The sequence below is a fragment of the Pteropus alecto genome, unplaced genomic scaffold, assembly GCF_000325575.1.
Source record: "Pteropus alecto unplaced genomic scaffold, ASM32557v1 scaffold8, whole genome shotgun sequence".
In the NCBI taxonomy this organism is placed as follows: domain Eukaryota; kingdom Metazoa; phylum Chordata; class Mammalia; order Chiroptera; family Pteropodidae; genus Pteropus; species Pteropus alecto.
The window spans coordinates 4,566,808-4,584,530 of NW_006494609.1; the positions used below are offsets into that span (position 1 = coordinate 4,566,808).

The following is a 17,723-nucleotide window of genomic DNA, read 5'->3' on the forward strand; positions in this document are numbered from 1 at the left end:
GTTCTGGAGCCTGTGATTGGGGCTGGCAGGAGGCGTGTAATTTAGAAGCCCTCTCCTCAAGCTGGCCTTGCACCAGGGGTCCCCTACCTTCAGCATCAGTACCGACCGGCACCCCTGCGTTGCAGGGAGGAGGGTGAGGAGTAGGTGAGAGACACACTCCTGAACAAGAGCTTCAGCACCCGGCAGTGACTGCGGGAGGCTTCGTGGGCAGGTATGGCTTGCTCCAATTGTTTCCAAAAACACTGCAGGAGACTCAAGCCCCATCAGTACCCCATATGCACTTCTGGGGGATGTGACTGACCCGTCCAGGACTAATGGCACTGTGTCAATAGTGCGTTCTATTCACACTTCATGTGCTCACAACAGCAATGTCCCCACAGAAACTACTGTCATTCCCATTTTATAAAGGAAAACACGGAGGCAGAGGGGGACCGAATCAATCTCTGGACTTCACACCAACCCTTTGTCCCCAGGCCCACTGCTCTGCTGTGCATTTTCACATAGGAGTTCTTTCAAGGGGTCCACAGAGTGTCTGGACCCAGGGGCCGGGTCCAAGGGCTGACCCTTCCTGCCCAGCCCACCCTAAGTATGACCTCACCCGAGTTTCCAGAAGGAAAGGTAAGAGGGTGGGGCTGCCCCAGGCCTGGGCTGACAAGCACGATGGAGGTCATGTCATATCCGTGGTGGTGGAGAGGAAGGAGGGGATAACCTCGTAGCCCCAAACCCAGGAAACCGGAAAGGCAGAAATGGGGGCCTCTGGACCTGAAGGTAGGGAAGGGAGCAGTGCCCACTCTTCCCACAGCCCCAGTGGATTTCTCCTATTGTTTCTGCCACCCCTAATCTCCTCCCCTCTTGGTTTATCCTACTCCTGCTGCAGAATTTCCTGGAGAGGAACAGGGAGCAAAAGCAGGATAAACAGAACTGAAGGGGGCTTGAAAGGAACATTCCAGAGCTAAAAATAACAGGGTCAGCTGGCTGGAAGAGCTAGAGGCCCCTGGTCCCTGCCCACTCCACCCCTGTAGGGTGGCCCCCAGCGCTGAACTGAGCCTCCAATCGAATCAGAGAAGTCTGGATGCTAATCTGCTATCTCCAAGCCCAGGATCCATCCCAGACTCCACCCCCTGGGGTGCCACAGCCAAGGGGTAGAGGGAAAACCTCAGCCAAGCCTGCCCCCTCCGTGGCCACTGCAGCAGACCCATAGCTCAACGGCTGACCCTCCCTCCTGCCTTCTCTATGATTATTATTTTTGACAAAATACAAGTTTGCAGCCCTATTGGCAGAGGCAGGCCTCCTACAGACCAGGAAGGATCTGTTCTCCCTGTAAGCACACCCCTCCCTCCACTGGTGAGCAGTTCTAGTCTTACAGAGGTAAGGGAGGGGAGAGCATGGAGAAAAAAGAAAGTTCCAGGAGAAAACTCATTATTAAGCACGTATCCTATGCCAGGATAGTGCTAGGCTGTCCTGTCCGTCATTTCACTCTATTCTCACAGAAAATAGGTATGTTTATATCCCTATTTTTCAGTTAGGGAAACAGAGGATCAGAGATGCAAAGAAAAAACTAAAGTCCTCAGAGGTAGCCCAGATAGGAGTGGTGGCCCAGTTCCCTGGGGCTGGTTTTCCCTCACTAGAGGCCAATTCTCCCCCGCCCCACCCCCAGCAGCTAGAGAGGTCAAGGCCTGGGGCAAAGCAATCATGCCTGCCAGAATTCAGAGCCTTCTGGAAGTGTAGCCCACTCCCCATCCGTGGCCTGTGTCTTGGCCATGTGGGCCCGGGTCCTTGAGGACTCCCAGGGGTAGAGTTCTCTCCACCTAGGGGCACTGCTGCTCTTCCGGTGAGTACTGCTGGGAACAGGGGTGGGGAGTTGGGGTTGCTCAGATGGCTTAATCAAGAGCACCCCCTCCTCATACCCATGATGCCCTTGGAGTGTCCCTGCAGGAATCCAGACTGTGAGAGGACGAGTTTCAGGGCACCATGACTGGCTTCAATACCTCACAGACACAAAGATGCCCTTTCCTGAAAAGCTGGGAGGCCTTGGACAGCATCGGCCAGGCCCCACTGCTCCGCCCACGCTGGGGTTTGCTCTTCTCCCCGCCACGGGCAGGGAGGAAACAGATTGTTAAACCCAGAGCAAGCAGGGCAGGCTTAATGTGACTTAGCTGCTGTCCTCAGCTGGCCAGCAGAAGGGTTTTCGTGCAGGCCATGGGAGGCAGCTGCTGTCCTCCTGGGGTGCAGGGAAGCTGGAGGAATTCAGTCTCCTGGTTGACTAGCTCCAAGTGCATCCAAGTGCATCCTGACAACTTCTACTTGAATACATCTAGTGATGGGAGGCTCATCCCTGTGAGAAAGCTCTGATTTCTGATTCTTGTTGTGTTGAGCTAGAATCTCCATCCTTGGGCTTGTCATCCTCTGCTTCTGCCCTTTGGAGCCACGAAGCTCCTCCCCTTTTTGCAAGAAGGTAGAGCACTGTCTCTCAGCTGATCGGGCCCAGCTTTCAAATGCTAGAATTGGGGGATAGCCATGAAAAGAATTAAATGATTCAAAACCATGCTGCATAGATTGATAATACTGCTACCCAAGCTCTGCCCCCATGACACTGCATCTCAAAGGCACCTGCAGGTCAGGTGCCATTCACACAGGGCCTTTTATTTAATTAGCAGGAGCAGAAGCTTTTACTGCCCAGCCTGTGTAGACTCTGGAAGAAAGGTTCTCACATGTCCAATAAATGTAAGGTCTTTCTTTGACAGCAGCTGGACATTATTTAACAGGTTTATTAGATTCTTCAGGCCAGAAACCTGGGCATCGCAGAGACTCATCTCATTCCCTCCCCACCCCATCTCATGAACAGGTCCTCTCAACCCCACCCCCAGCCAGGTCTCATTTCTAACCACTTTTCTCCATCCTTACAGGTGTCCATCCTAACCTGCCTAAGTTAGCCCGTATCTCTCACTTTCTAACAGTGCTCCTCACTTCCAGGTCCTGCTTTTCACCCCACTCCCTATTTATTCTTTACCTGGAAGTCAGAGCATAAGTCAGATCCTGTCATGCACCATTCACCTGCGTAAACCTTACAACAGTTGTCAATTGCACTTCAAATAAAAAACAAACTCCTTACTATTGGCTATAAGGCCTCTCAACACTGAGTTCCTCCCCACCTCTCTGACCACTGGCCTTCAAGAAGCATGCCAAGCTTTTTCCTGCCTCAGGACCTTTGCACTTGCTGGTCCTTCTCCCTAGAACTTCATTCCATTAATTCTCCCCATGCCTAACTCCTTCTGAACCTTCAGGCCTCAGAGCATCACCTTCTCAGGAAGATCTCCCCTGCCTGCCCTATCTAAATTAGATTCTCTGTTATAAGCTTTTTCATTTCATCTATACCACTTAAAATGTATTTTCTCACTCATTCAGTTATGTTATTGTCTGTCTACCACACTATCATGTAAGCTCCATGAGAATAGGAACCCTGTTCTTGCCCACGGCTGTACTTACTCATCTTACATTGGGCCTGACGTCTGTAGTCACACAGGGAAGACTTGTTGGATATAAATAATACCCTTGCTCTTGTCCAGTCTATGGTATTTGGAATCCAGTCCTCCTTTGAAACAGAGAGATGGGCATGAAAAACACCCAAGCGTCCTGAACCCCGTCAGAGGAGACATACATTTAAGAAAAACTACTACGGCCATGCCACCCTGAACACCCCCGATCCCGTCTGATCTCAGAAGCTAAGCAGGGTTGGGCCTGGTTAGTACTTGGATGGGAGACCACCTAGGAAGACCAGGTGCTATAGGCATAAAAAATAAAATAAAATAAAATAAAATAATAAAATAAAATAAAATATAAAATAAAAAATAAAGGATTGTAAATTGACAAGTTCCTTGCAATCTGTGAGGTCAACCAAGAAAAGAAAAAGAAAAAAGAAAAACTGGCCAGTTCTCATGGTTCATCCATTCATTCATCCACTTAGTAATTCCTTTGCAAAAACGAGCACTTCCTCATAGCCGGAAACTGTGCTAGGGATTGACAGTTTAGTGGTAAAGAATATTGATGAAATCCTTGCTTCCAGGACCTTACACTCACTCACACAATGAACATTTGGTTATAAACAAGTAAACAACAAAACAATTACAGGTGGTGGTAAGGGCATGGCAAATACTAAAACTGGGTCTTGGGAGCAGAGTGTGAGTGAGGTAGTCGATTAGAGGGGCGGTCCAAGGATTGTGAGCACAGGGCATGATATTCTTGAACTCCCCTCACCCCAGCCCATTTTATCACCAAGTATCAAGATGCTATGGGTAGGAAGGCGAGAGTAAGTGAGAGGGATCCAATAACGCATACCCTTGGCCAGCTAGTTCCTGTTAAAAATGATGCAGGTAGCTGTGTCCCTTTGAAGCTCTGTGTCCACTGAGCCCTTTAGAGGCGCCCGGCAGCTGCATAAAGGAAAGCTGCAGAAATTTCTTCTCTGGAGCGTGAAGTCAGCACCGCTGGGTCCTCTGTGTTAGATGTCCACCCAGTGGATCTGCTTACTTAAAACGAGGGGGCACCTCCAAGCCACCACTCTCACAGGTAGATGCAGGAAACTGGGCTCCACTCTGACACAGCTCTGCAGTGAGTAAAAGCAAAATCAAACCGCAATAAATGTGTAATACCTGATTTGGATGCTAAGATGACCCAAAATAACAAAACCAATCACAAATCTAGGTGACAAAGTCCAACACGATGTGTGTCGCGTGCGAGAGGTCAAGGCAGCCTCATCTCGGCACGAGCTCCCTTGGGTGGTATACATTTGGGGGCAAGTGTGTACTTGGGTAGAGCACATCTCTCTCTCATTGGTTTCACACACTTTCTGACCTTTCTCCCTTTCATTTATTCATTCATTCATCAAACTTGGACATCCCCACCAAGATCCAAGTTCTTGGTAGTCTCTGGAGTAGGGGAGAAAGTAGACAAGAATGGTTCAGGGGAGTCCTCAAATATCTCAAGTCCCCGTTTTCTGTCTTGGGGAGTACAGCCCCACCTACCTGCTGCCCTGGGAGGAGATATCTAGACTCCTCCATTTCATCAGCCTCTCCTGCCCAAGCACCAAATGCAGTCACTTCTACCTCTTAAACAGCTCTAGGTGTTAGGCCAGGCCACTGTCCCTGTCCTGGGTTACTGCATAGCTTCCCTTTGCCTCTCTATCCTATCACGTCATCCACCCTCCCTAGGCCCTGTGTAGGCACAGACATCTTTAACAAACACATCTGGTCTCGCCATTCCCTCCCAAAGGCCCACAGACCTCTGAGAGCCTGTCCCATCCCAGTCCTGCCTGGCTGGCCGCTGGTAGCCCCTCCCTCCACGCTGGACTGAATGAAGCATGTGCCTCCAGAGGTTCCAACAGCCCCTCCCTGGACCCAGTCTTCCCTGTGGAGTGCAGCACGGTGTCTAGAACACAGTGGCACTAGCTGGTGGCACACTGGGCCAAGAAGACCCGTCAGAATTTTCCTCCTCACAGAGCCAGGTAACCATGTGGAGGCCCCGCAGAAGGAGCCAGCAATTGGAGGGGCCAGGCAGCAGCTGGTGTCGTCATGGAAACTGCGAGCAGTGCCACACGGGCCTGGCCTTTTCACTCTGCCTTTTTGGCAGGCTTCCTCAGCCACCCTGAAACCCATTCACCCAGGCATGCCAGGGCCTCGCCCCTGCCCCCCACCGCTCTCTATCCTCTTTGGCCAGCTCTTCCTCCCCACCCCTTCCTCCCCTCCTCTTCCTCCCAGCCACCCTCCCTTCTGCCGCCTTTGCCAAAGCGCTGGGAGGGGAAAGCTGGGCCAAGGAAGGACTCAGATTTTCAATTCTAAGCAGATTTTCCCTCCACAGGCAGCCAGCCCTTTCATGCATTTTTTTTCCCTATTATCATAAACGCAGGAACTTGCATTAGGATGAATGAGCAGAAACTCCTGTCTTTGTCAGAGCCTTGGCAGTACGCCAGGCATAGAATGACCTAAAACATTCAGAACTAAATGGAGCTGGAGAGGGGGTGGAGATCCCTTGTCTGAGAAATGGAATGGTGTTGGGGGGTGGCCCTTGTCTCTAATTATAATACTAGTGTTCGTCATGTGCCCAGACACTGTGCTAAACCCTGCGCACAGATTCCTGTTTAATCCTCACAAAATTCTTATGTCCTATTTATCTCCCACTTTTATAGATGATGAAACAGAATCAGGGGTTTTAAGGAACAAGCCCAAGACCACACAGCAAATGAGTGGGATTTGAACTCTTCATACTCTGACCTGAACCACAAGTTCAAGGTCACCTTCCTGAGGGCTGGTTCATAGCTCCGCAACAAGTTCCTATCACCCAGACCCTCCAGACCCTCCACCTACCCTGTCCCTCCCCTCACCCCTCAGCCTCCCTTATTTTATTTGTCAGTATAATTTTGCAAATCAGACTGATTTATCTACTTGCTGCCCCCAAATAAGATATAGATGGGAGACACCCCCCCCCCCACCTAGGCAGAGGGAAGAGGGGAGTCTTCAAGATCCAGCCAAGGCATGTGTGTTGCCTAGAGGGCAGAGACCTTACTCTGCAAATCTCCATGTCGCATGTTTGTCTCCAGGGTACAATCTCTGACACAGATCAGGTGCTCAGCAAATGGCTTCTGTGTGTGTGCCGAACATTTCACATCGTCCCCCACCAGATCCACAGTCCACCCTTTTCCACCCTTTTGTGCCCTGGAGCCTGACCTCTAAGGATTGTGTCACGGAGCTCGCTGGAGTCAGCCAAAGGGATACTGCAGCGAGGAATTAGAGGCAGCAGGAGAATGAGGTGGGGTATTCACCACTCGCTTCCTCGCTGGACCACGGACGGGTTGGCAGCAGCTCTACCAAAGGCCACAGTTCCCATCCTACATTTCTAAAGCCCAGCTAGGCCCACCCCCCTATCCTGTTGTGAGCCCTGGATGCCTCACTATTCATTGTTAGTTCTCTTTAGCTTGTTTACAACTTCAAAAATACAGTAGTGCTCTTGTGGAACTCCCCTCGATCGCCCAGTTTGAGCATGCAATCTTCTGTTCCCTTCAAGGATGAAGGCAAGCTCCTACTATATGTTATGCCCTCTTATAGATGGCAGGGATACAGTACTAACACAGCAGACAAAAACCCCTCCCTCATGGAGCCGGCGTGGAGTAAGACAGACAATAAACAAATAAACAAACAAACAGAAACAATACCGTGTCAGGAAGGGATAAATGCTATGAATAAATGAACAAACAAATAAAAGAATTGATGAATGCGATCATTTAGATGTCATGACTAAACTTTAGAGATGATCTAATCTAAAACTCTCACTTTACGAATGAAGGAAAGGAGGTCCAGAGAGGATGGTCAAGGTCGCACGGTAAACTATTGGTTAAAGAGGGGTAGATTCCAGCTGTCCTTGACTCTGCAGTGGGGCCGTGACCAGAGGGATGAAGTTCGGCCCTTGGAGGTGGGGGCGGATGCAAAAATCTTTGAAGTTTCTTCTGCTTCTTTCCCTTCTTGAATGACAATTTTCCAGACGCAGCCGTGGGGGCAGCAACGAGTTTACTTGAAGGCTTAGGCAGCCAGCACAAAGGAAGGCGTCATCTGGCAGGAACAATGGGAGTGCATCTTTTCCAACTTGGGGGTACCTTGCTGCCCACCCGAGCAGAAGGTGCTGTGGATCCTGGAGCCCCCAGGACCCCAGAGCAGGGATGTGTGGGTAGACCGGGGCTGCAGAGTGCTGGGAGCTGGGGGAAGGGCTTGCATTGTGGGCCTAGCTGTTTGGGAAGGGTATTGTTCTTTTGTTGCTGACCAAGCCCCAGCCCACGTGCAGAGCTTGGCTAGAAATCTACAACTGGCCTGGTTGACTGGGTCATTCGTTTCCCAAGCCCCACAGTTCTTCCCATTCCACCCAGCTCACCATCTTGGCAAAGCCCCAGCGACCTGCTGGGTGGAGGCAAACAGCGGTAATCATGTACTGGGTCTGCAGTACGCAGAGAACAATTCATATTTTATCTCAATACATGGTAATCTTTGTAAAGATCCTGTGAGGTGAGTTGTTATCCCCATTTCACAGATAGGGAAACAAAGTTATCAAAGTTGTTCCACTTGCCCAGGGCCGAAGAGCAAAAGGATTCAAACCCAGACTTATCTAACAGGAAAGCCTGAGATCTTGCCCCACCTGACTCTCGGACTCCTGCCAGGGGGCTTCCTGCCATCCCACCCTCCCAACTAGCCCAGAACATGGGCTGCAGGCCATGCCCCTCTTCCCTTTCTGCAGTTTCCTGGGCCCTGGCTGTCCTTTGGCTGCCTCTTGGCCCACAGAGTCTCTGTCCTTGCTCAGCATAGCTTCCCTGCCATGTGGCCCTGCACCAGGCTCTTGGCCCTGAGGCCAGGCTGGGGTTGCCATGGCGATGCCCTACCCCAGGACTGCCTTGCAGGCCCCACAAGCCACTGGAATGTCTCCAAAATCCCACCCTTCAGGCCAACATCCAAACCGCCTCTCCCAGAAGGCCACTCTCATCAGGAGCAACAGGAAAATTTTTTCAGATCTCACCCTGACTTTCAGTTTGGAAAACAGATGGCCACCATTGCGAAGCCCCCATGAGCCTTTTATTTCCTCTTTTCCCTCCCGTACTGTCTTCTCTTCTCTCTGCCCAACATCATGTGGTGGTTACAGGCACAGACAGAGCCTGAGCTCACATTTCAGTTCTTCCACTTCCCAGACATTTGACCTTGGACTCATCCTTGGGGCTTGATTTCCTGTCCTTCATCAGGATGATAATAATCATATCTATGTCCTTGACTTTTCTGCAAATTAAAGAGACTTTCTGAATCCGATTCGGTGCCACCTTCTCAGTAAGGCCTTACCCACCCTCTCTACTTAACATTACAAACCTATCCCCACTTCGTACCCCCACCCCCCTTCCCGTCTTTATTTTTCCCTCCGTAGCACATACCACCATCTTATATACCAGTTCGCCAATTTCCTTTGGTTGTTGACTATTTTCCCTCCTCTAGAATGTAAGGCCAGGGTTTCATTTTTGTTTTTGTTTTTGTTTTTGTTTTTTAATCTGTTCCCATGGCTGTGTCCCTTGTGTCTAAACAGTGCCTGGCACACAGAGGGCGCTCAGAAAATATTTGTTGAATAAATGGATGAATGGGGACAGGCCAATGGCACAGGCAGTTTTCACAGGGTGTGATTATGAGACACCCAGTGTTTTGCCAGGTGGATAAAGCACCTGGCATGAGGCCTGGCCCGCGGTTAGCGCTTGAGGTTGGCTGATGCTATTGTCTTGTTCCTTTCACTTTCCTCCACCCACACTCATACCTTGGGCCTCCCAGGGACGCCCTTGAGAAGCTCTGTGGGGAGCCCACAGAGGAAAGCCCCAGCTGAGGCAGCATCCTGACCTGGGAGCCGGCCACTCCAGCTTCTGACCCATCCCATGGGGACAATCCCTGGCTGTCAGTCCATCCCTTCCCTCCTCTCACCCACGAGGTCGAGTCGGGACAGAACACAGGAACAGTGGCCTCAGGTCACCCTCTCACTGCCCAGTCAGGCTGCTCTGCCCAGGGCTGAGGCAGGAAGGAGTCCCAGCAAAGGTCAGAGGCTATGCAGGCAGCTCAGGGCAGGTGGCCTGGGGGCCTAAGTGCTGCCCTATCTTGCTGGGGTCCCTCTGCAGAAGGCACACTTCCGGGCCACCTCCTCCACAGGGCCACTTTCACTTTCTGTTTCCTCCACAGAAGCAGGAACAGCCAGGCCAGGGGCTCCAGGATCAGCTCACAGAAGTAAGGTGAGGGTTGGGAGGCAGTGTCAGAAAGATTGGCCCTTGAGGGCCCTCTGGGCATGGGGAGAAAGGGCCTCAGCAGCTTTCTGCGCTCCCCTCCACCCTCCAACTAATGACACCCCTTTATATTCCCTCAGTAGAGCTAAGGACCAAAGCACCATCCTGGTTATTTTACTGGTTCCTCATTCTAGGACAGGGGGCATGGAGAAGACAGGAGTTAAATGAAAGCACAAACGTCTCCAGCTCAGAGGTGAACCGGAGCCACGGAGCCAGGATTCAAACACTTTGTAGTGTTTCCATTCTGCCAGATTCCCCCCACTGTTCCCAGAGGCCCAGCTTTGGGTCGGGGAGCCCTGCTCGATCTCTGTCCACCTGGGAGGAAGCAGTCACGGGGCTTGGCAGGACCTGGAGTGGATACATGGCTGGCACCTCTGAGACACCCTTAAGGAAAAGAACTCCCTACTTCTGGTTTCTCCCACAGAGCCAAGTGTGTCTGAGGAGCTGGCATGGAGAGGAAGTGACATCTGGGAGGAGACTCAGAGCCGTCCTGGGAGAGAGGTGGTGTTTCTTCTCATTTTTCTCGATAAATAACTGGCCTAAAGACACAGAGCTAGTAGTGGACAGGGCAGGAATTCTCAGCCAGGTCTGGATCACTCCGAAGCCTTCCTGCTGGTTACTGGGGCCGTGGCTTTCCCCATCACAGGTCCATGGACTTGCGCACAAACACTCTACCCAGGCCCGTGTCTGTCCTTGCTGTGCCTCCCCAAGGCTGCCCTTTGAAGCCTCGTGTTCCCTTTCAGTCCTGCCCCTCCTTCGTGCAGTCACATATTAAATGCTACCGAGTGCCACTATGTCCTAGGCCTTATTCTAGGTACTGGGGACACAGCAGGATCATACAAAACAACAAGTCGTCACTGTCAAGAAGCTTTTATGGAGGGAGGGGAGTGGACAGACAAAAAAGAGTCAACAAAATATATATATATATGAACACAGGTAGCAGTAAATGCTGTGAAGGACATAAAGCAGAACTACTACGTGGAGAAGGACTGGCAGGAGGACAGTCTCACTGAGGAGGTGACATTTAAGCTGTGATCAGAGTCAGCAGTGCAAAGATGGGGGTGGCACAAAGGCTCTGCGGTGGAAACAAGCCCAGCGCAGGGCTGAGTCCCTGGGACAGCCCCTATTCACACGTGTTGTCCTGGTGTCATTTTCAATAGTTCCTCCCTTCCCGGTCAAGAGTGGCCCGTTTGGAAGATGTTACTGACGCCGAGGCAGGAAGCCATTAGAAGAAATCATGTGATTGATGTCTTGAAAAGATCTCACTGGCTGTTTCCTAAAGAATAAATTAAGGGGGCACGAGGGCGGAGGAGCCAGGCCGGCAGAGGCAACCGTAGCCACCCAGGCATTCTGGGGTGTCCCCTTTCACTGGATTCCAGTGATGGCGATAAGGAGTGGAGAGGAGCGTTTGTGAAGGACCCCAAGGACCACCCCCTTCCACCCCCAGATTCAGGCCCCTGAGCCAGCCCTGGACATTTCTGAGAGGACTCTCAGAGCCAAGGGACCTCTCCTCATATTTCTTTTGTCAGTAGGAAGAGCCACCTGTATCCAGCCCCTCCCAGGCTGGCTAGCCCAGCACCAGCCAGAGCCCACCCTGCCTCTCCGCAGAAGGCTGGCTGGCAAAGCCTGCTGCGTGACCTTGGGCTGCAAAGTCAAAGTGAGTCACTTCCTCCCTAGGGCCTCCCCCTGAGCAGGCAGCTGGCGTTGCTCCCTGCCCCCATCTTATGGGCCTGGGGCTGGCGCTGGCACAACAGACCACAAACACGCTCCGCTCTGAATGCTAAGTGCCCGCCCCGAGGCTCATTTGTCACCGGCTGCTGACTCAGCACTTCTGGAGAAGGCTTTTTCCTGTGCCTTAGAGAGGGAGGCTGGGAAATGAGGAGGACCTGGCTCTTCCTTCCCTTCCCTCCGGGATGTGTGTGTGGGGGGGGGGTGTCAGTGTGTGGGTGCTGTCATGTTAGTGTGTCTATGCATATGTGAGTCTGAGTGTCACTGGGTCTGTGTGTGCCTCTGATGTGTGTCAACATGGTGTGCATTTCTGGGTCTGTGTGTCTTTTATGCGTGTGTTTATGTGTGTGCCTGTCCTGTGAGTCTTTGTATATGTCAGTCAGTATCTGTGTTGGCTTCTCTACCTTTATGTGTGGTATATCTGTGTGCTGTCTATCTGTGTGTGTGTAGCATATCTGCATAAGTTGTATGTGTCTGTCTATGGCACATTTGTGTGTGTGTGTGTGTGTGTGATGTGCGTATCTAGGTAAGTGAGTGTGTGCTTCACCATCGCACTGCAGGCCTGTCCCCTCCTCTCTTCCTCCATCTTACATTCTCCCCTCAGACATTACCTTACTCCCAGAGCGACTCTCACCTTCTCTCCCCGATCTCTCAGCTCTCACCCACGCCTTCTGCCTCCAGTCTAAACACAGGACCTCAGGGATTAAAAGCACAGGCTCTGCAATCAGGCAGATCTAGGTTTCAGCCTTGGCTCTGCACTTGCCAGCTGAGTGACCTTGATTGAGATACTTACCTTTTCTGAACCTCAGTTTCCTCATTTATAAAACAGAAGTGATCATATCTCCCTAATAAAGATAATCTCATGATGGAGCCTGGTGTATTGCAAAGGGTGCCTGTTATTTCTCCTTAAAGCAATAGGCCTAGTGTCAGGCACACAGCCAGGGTCTAATGAACAGCACTCAAGAACAAAAGCACTGAGCTGTAGTCTCCTTGGCTGCTGGGGAAGGGAGGGGTGTGGGAGAGATGACCTGGATTGGGAGCTGGGCAGAGAAGCTGTTTGCATGACAGCTACTGCAAAGTAAAGACAAGTGGTGACCTGATTTAGTGCTGCCTTAAGCAGCCAAGGAAGCAAGGAAGGAAGTTGCAGGCAAGGGGTTTGGAGCTGCTCTCCATGTCCTTCCCTTCCCCAGACCAAGTGCTTCCTGACACCCCCAGCTCCAGCGAGGGCCCAAGGGGGTGGTGCTCACACGCACCACCCCCAGAACATCCCTCATGATTTGTCCTGGGAGATCACTCACATCTACCTGTCTAGATCTTCTTAACAACCCTGTGAAAGATATTCTTAGCATTCCCATTTTGCAGCTGGGAAAACTGAGGCTCCAGAAGGTTAAGTTCTAGGGTCACGGGGTGTCAGGTGGCAGAGAGAACCCTGGCATTCCAACTTCCTGTCCAGTACTTCCTGAACGTCTACACCACCTGCCCTCTGCCTGCACACACACATATGCACCAGCACGCACCCTGGTGGGTCCTCCCTCCCTGCCCACGGGCAGGGGTCCCACGCACGCTGGCACCACACCCTCCCTAGCACCAGCTCTTGGAGCAAATTCTTCCCAGATTCTGCCAAGCCCTCCTCCCCTTTGTTAAAGTTAGGACTTTCTTCAGAAGGGTTAATGTCTATCATCTCAGGTACTATAATATGACTTCTTACTCCAACCTTTTGCTGTGTTTAGCAGGAGACAGGCAAACCAGCTTGGGATAGGAACACAGGAACTTCCCCAGCTGGTAGAGGGGCCTGGGGCAAGCACTCTGCACTTCAGAGTTGATACCTAGTCTCAGTTTTAGATTTAGAGAGTAGGGGGTGGAGCCAACTGTAGGGGGAACCACGGATCCAGCTCATGACTTTGCTGTAGCCAGCTGTGTGGCCCTGGGCAAGTCACTACCCTTCGCTGGGCCTGAGTGTCCACATCTATGAAATGAGAGAGATTGCTCTCAGGTTCCTTCCAGCTCACACAGTCCCAGATGCTTCTAGGCCTCAGTCATGGCTAGGTCTATGCTATCAGATGCTACCAAAGACTAAGACATCAGGGAAGACTCTGCTACCACCAGGCTCTGTCCCAGCCCTACCTCCCAGCTCTCCCTCCCAGCTCTCCCTGGGAAAAGGAAGGGGGAACCAGTTATGTAGACAGAATGAGGGGTCTGGAGATGAGATTCAGAAAAAGCCCAAAGTAGAAAGAGGCACCAGAGAGCTTCTTTCATTCCTGATTGGCCCTTCCTACTCCAAGGAATCCAGCACCAAGCTGGAAACAGGACACTGGGTTCTCTGTTCAGCTTAGGCCTAGATCTACAGGTGAGGCCAGGAGTCGTTTCTGTTTTGGGGGCCTGTGACTCTTGGAGAGAAAAGAGGTGATAAGCATCTTTGGCCTTCCTGATACACAGGGTTATCCAAGCACAAGGTGAGGCCCGTTGAAAAGCAGACATGCCCATTTCTGTCCAGACATAGTCGGGCGGGCAGTGGGTGGCTACAGCCTGTCCTTACATGGGGCTGAAAGAGCCCAGCCACTCAGTGACTCACTCACTTACCCAGCCGGCTGAAACCCAGGCTCCACCCTTCCCTTCTCCTGCTACCCACAAAAGCCCCTTAACATAGCATTCTTGTCACGCTGAGACTAATGTAGAGAAGGACATTTCCAAAAGTTCAGGATGACAACAGGGAAATAAACAGAAGGCCATGTGATCACTTAATTAACCAACTCTGGAACCACCTACCTCTGGGCTTTCTGGTGTGTGATTTTATTAACTCTTCATTGTTTAAGTTGCTTGAGTTATATATTTTATTCTTGCAGGGTTCTTGCGGCCCAAAGTGGCCCTCCAGATATGAACTTGGTGGGCCTCCTGCAAGATTAATCTTATCTCAGACAACCTGCCAGGAACAGGCCTCTCGTACCTACCCTGGAGGACCCCAAGAGTCCAGGGGGATCAAAGGAAGTCTGGTTGGAACCTGATGTATGGATCAATGTATGGTGTATGGTGTACTAGTAAGGACAACATACAGGGAGGAGCTCATCAGGAAAACTAGGGCCAACTTCCAGGTTTTAGGGGTTGAAGACCCCGCAGAGTGAAGAATCAACTGAGCAATGTTCTTTCTGAGTGTGGGCTGAGACCCATTAATGGGTCACAAAATCAATTTAGTGGATTACACCCAGAATATATTTTTAAAAAGAAATAGGATGGAAAAACATAAGCATAAGTTACAGATGGTAGAACTTTTGTTTCAGTGTACGTAAACGCTCATCTGAGTAACGGGTTGAGATGTGAAATGCACTTCTTACTGTGGGTCCTGGTTTTAAAAATTTGAAAGCCTCTTGCTCTGGAAAACAAAGAAGTAAAGCCCAGAGCATGCCCATTGTGCATGTGAGGGGCAGGAGTCTCTGTCCCAACATTTGATTCAAACATCCCCAAGAATGTCTGTAAGGGAACAAGTAACCTCTACTTTCCTAAGCATGGAATGAGCCATCCCTGTTAGGTCTGGAAGTGCTTCAACCCCTTTGCTGCTTTCTTTAGCAGGAGGGGAGGGATGGGGCTTTTACTGATTCTCCGCCCCCAGAATGTTTTCCTGTTTCCCAAGAACCTCAGGGCAAGTCGGTCAAGATTTTTGGAGAAAAAGTCAATTCTGAGCCTTTTCCAAGTGGCATGCACCACCGTGTCCCCATTTCCGATCCCAGAAACAGGCAGAGGGCAGAGGCCAGCCAAGGATGCCAGGAAAGGCAGGTTCGGCCCCTGGGGAAGTCTATCCTCAGAGGCCCTCCCCTCCCATTTCCACTATTTGGCAGACTCTTGAATGCAGTGGGGCGGAACAGAGAAAAAACTAGAAAGCTCGACTTCTGCCACCAGGGCCGGAAGCCCCTCTGTGGCCCCAGCCGGTGGTGGTTAGCCCCTGTTTGTCATTTTGCAAATCTGGTCTACCCACCTCCGGCGAAAACTCCCAGCATCACTCCAGGGGGCAATGACTAATTACAAAACACATTTTCTCTCTTTTCGTGCTGCCGCCCCGCCCACAGCGCCCCCGCCTATCCCGATGCGGCCAGCCCCGAACTAGACTCCCTCGCTAGACTGGCTTGAATGAACTCTTGGCCCAGCCCCTCCTCCCCAGTCTGCACCCTCGGGGTTCTTTCCTCCCCTCTCACTTTACTTTCGCTTTCTAGTCGCTCTCACTTCTCTGTCAGCTTCTTACCCTGGAGCTCAGAGCCCGGGCCCTTTCTCAAGGTGGGAGTCACTGCTGAAGCCGTGGGCTACACCCAATTAGTTAGATCTCGATTCAAGGACGACAATCAACAAATATTTATCCAAGGCGTTTTGTTCCAGGCTTCAAGTATGCAGTGATGGCACAGGGCAAGTTTCCTGCACACACAGCTTCTGGAGGCCTGAGTGATACAGAGATGGAATCAAGTGATTAAAAACAGTGGGCCTGGGCTCTGCAGCTTAATGAATGGTGCTGGTGAGGCACATAAAATAGATGTATGTACACTGACCTGGAACAAGGTCCCTGGTAAAATGTTAGAATGAAAAAGACAAGTGGCAGGACAGTGTAGAAGATACTGTGGTTTGCTTGGTTTCCGGGACAAGTCACTTCCTCCCTCTCCTATAGAAGCTACAGAGACATAGTCTCTGTGGTTTGAGGATGGAGATCTAGAGCTATGGCAGCCTTTTTGTTCCATGAGGAAAAGCCCTAGAGCTGGGGAAGGGGGAAGGGGAGCAAACACTAAATGGCGCCTAAAGAGAAAAACCACACATCGAAAGACAGAAAAGAGACAGAGAACCAGGTCTGAGGGGACATTGAGTGAATGGATCAAACCTTAATTGAAGTCAACATTATATCTGGACCTCTGTAGTTACCGAGCCTTCAAATTCCATTTCGTCTGTTGGTTTAAGTCAATTTTTGCTAGGTTTTCTTTCACTTTAAAAAGAAGACTCATTATAAGGATATTTGTTGTAGCTTTGTTAATAAGTTAAATATTAGAAAAGCCAAGTTCCTTTTTTAAAGGATTAAAGAAGTGATGGTACTTCTAACCGTGATATACTAAGCAGCCAAAATTAAAAAAAAAAAAAAAAAAAAAACACCTCTATATCTGGTGACACGAAAAGATATATCCTAGACATATCAATAAGTGAAAAAAAAAGAAGTGCAGAAGACTGTGTAAAGTATGCTGTCATTTGTGTAAGGAAATAAGATGTGTAAACTTACATGTTTCTAAAAATGCTTAAAATATCTCTTGAAAGATACTCAAGAAATTGGTAACAATGAGACCTGAATCACTAGGAAACTGAGGCGAAAAGGAGGCTTATTTTTTACTCTATGCCCTCTTTTTACTTCTTGAATTTTACACCATGTGTATATAACACCTGTTCAAAAAATGAAATTAATTAACAAAACCTTTTTAATTTAAAATGAGGAGTCCTAAATGATAGTGTATGCACGCGGGAATATTTATAACTGTCACATGCACCCGCATGCAAGCACATGTCATGTGTTCAGATGTTCCAAAGGGTCTGGAATAATAGGCACCAAACTGTTAATAGCCGTTACCTCAAGGATGAAGAATTGGAGTGTGCGTGTGTGTGTGTGTGTGTGTGTGTGTGTGTGTGTGTGTGTCTAGGCAGCAAGGAATGGTTTACCAACTAAAAAGTCACTTCACACTTTATTTTAGACACTCTTCTAAACTTTACAAGTATCGATTCATTTTGTCCTTACCCTAGGGGCTGAGGAAGGTCATCTCCATCGCCCTTGCTTAATACATGGAGAAATGGACACCAAAAGGGGTTGTGTAACTTGCTCAGAAAGGAACAGCTAATGAGTGACAGAGCTGGGATTTGAACTGAGACAATTTAGCCTGAGGGGGCTGCATTTTTACCCGCGACATTATCCTGCCTTTCTGTCTCCCTAGGTGGGGCTGCTGGGTCCCAGGCAATGTGCTGGCACAGAAAACCCTTTCATGCCCCTCTTGTCACTGACCCTTCCCCAGACCACCTCAAGGCGGGCAGCTCAGCCTGTTTCTCCCTTGCATGTGGAAGACAGAAACCACTCCCCTTTTTCTCCACACTTTATCTCACCTGGAAAAGAGGAAACTGGAGGCTGATGGGGCCCCACAGGACTCCACTTTGT

General features: G+C 50.3%; 2 long non-coding RNA genes and 1 other non-coding gene across 3 annotated transcripts; 1 reads left to right on the plus strand and 2 right to left on the minus strand.

The window, feature by feature from the left end:
* Nucleotides 1-384: 384 nt before the first annotated feature.
* On the minus strand, nt 385-5,651 carry LOC112473660. Its single transcript, XR_003044111.1, has 3 exons — nt 4,336-5,651; nt 3,487-3,592; nt 385-2,498 (listed from the first exon to the last, which is right to left on the minus strand). It is a non-coding gene; the product is annotated as an uncharacterized LOC112473660 (long non-coding RNA).
* LOC112473807 lies at nt 3,672-3,790 on the plus strand. The gene has a single exon (XR_003044177.1). It is a non-coding gene; the product is annotated as a 5S ribosomal RNA (ribosomal RNA).
* A 3,049-nt stretch (nt 5,652-8,700) lies between the features above and the next one.
* Nucleotides 8,701-9,573, minus strand: LOC112473662. Its single transcript, XR_003044117.1, has 2 exons — nt 9,483-9,573; nt 8,701-8,801 (listed from the first exon to the last, which is right to left on the minus strand). It is a non-coding gene; the product is annotated as an uncharacterized LOC112473662 (long non-coding RNA).
* Nucleotides 9,574-17,723: the final 8,150 nt, after the last annotated feature.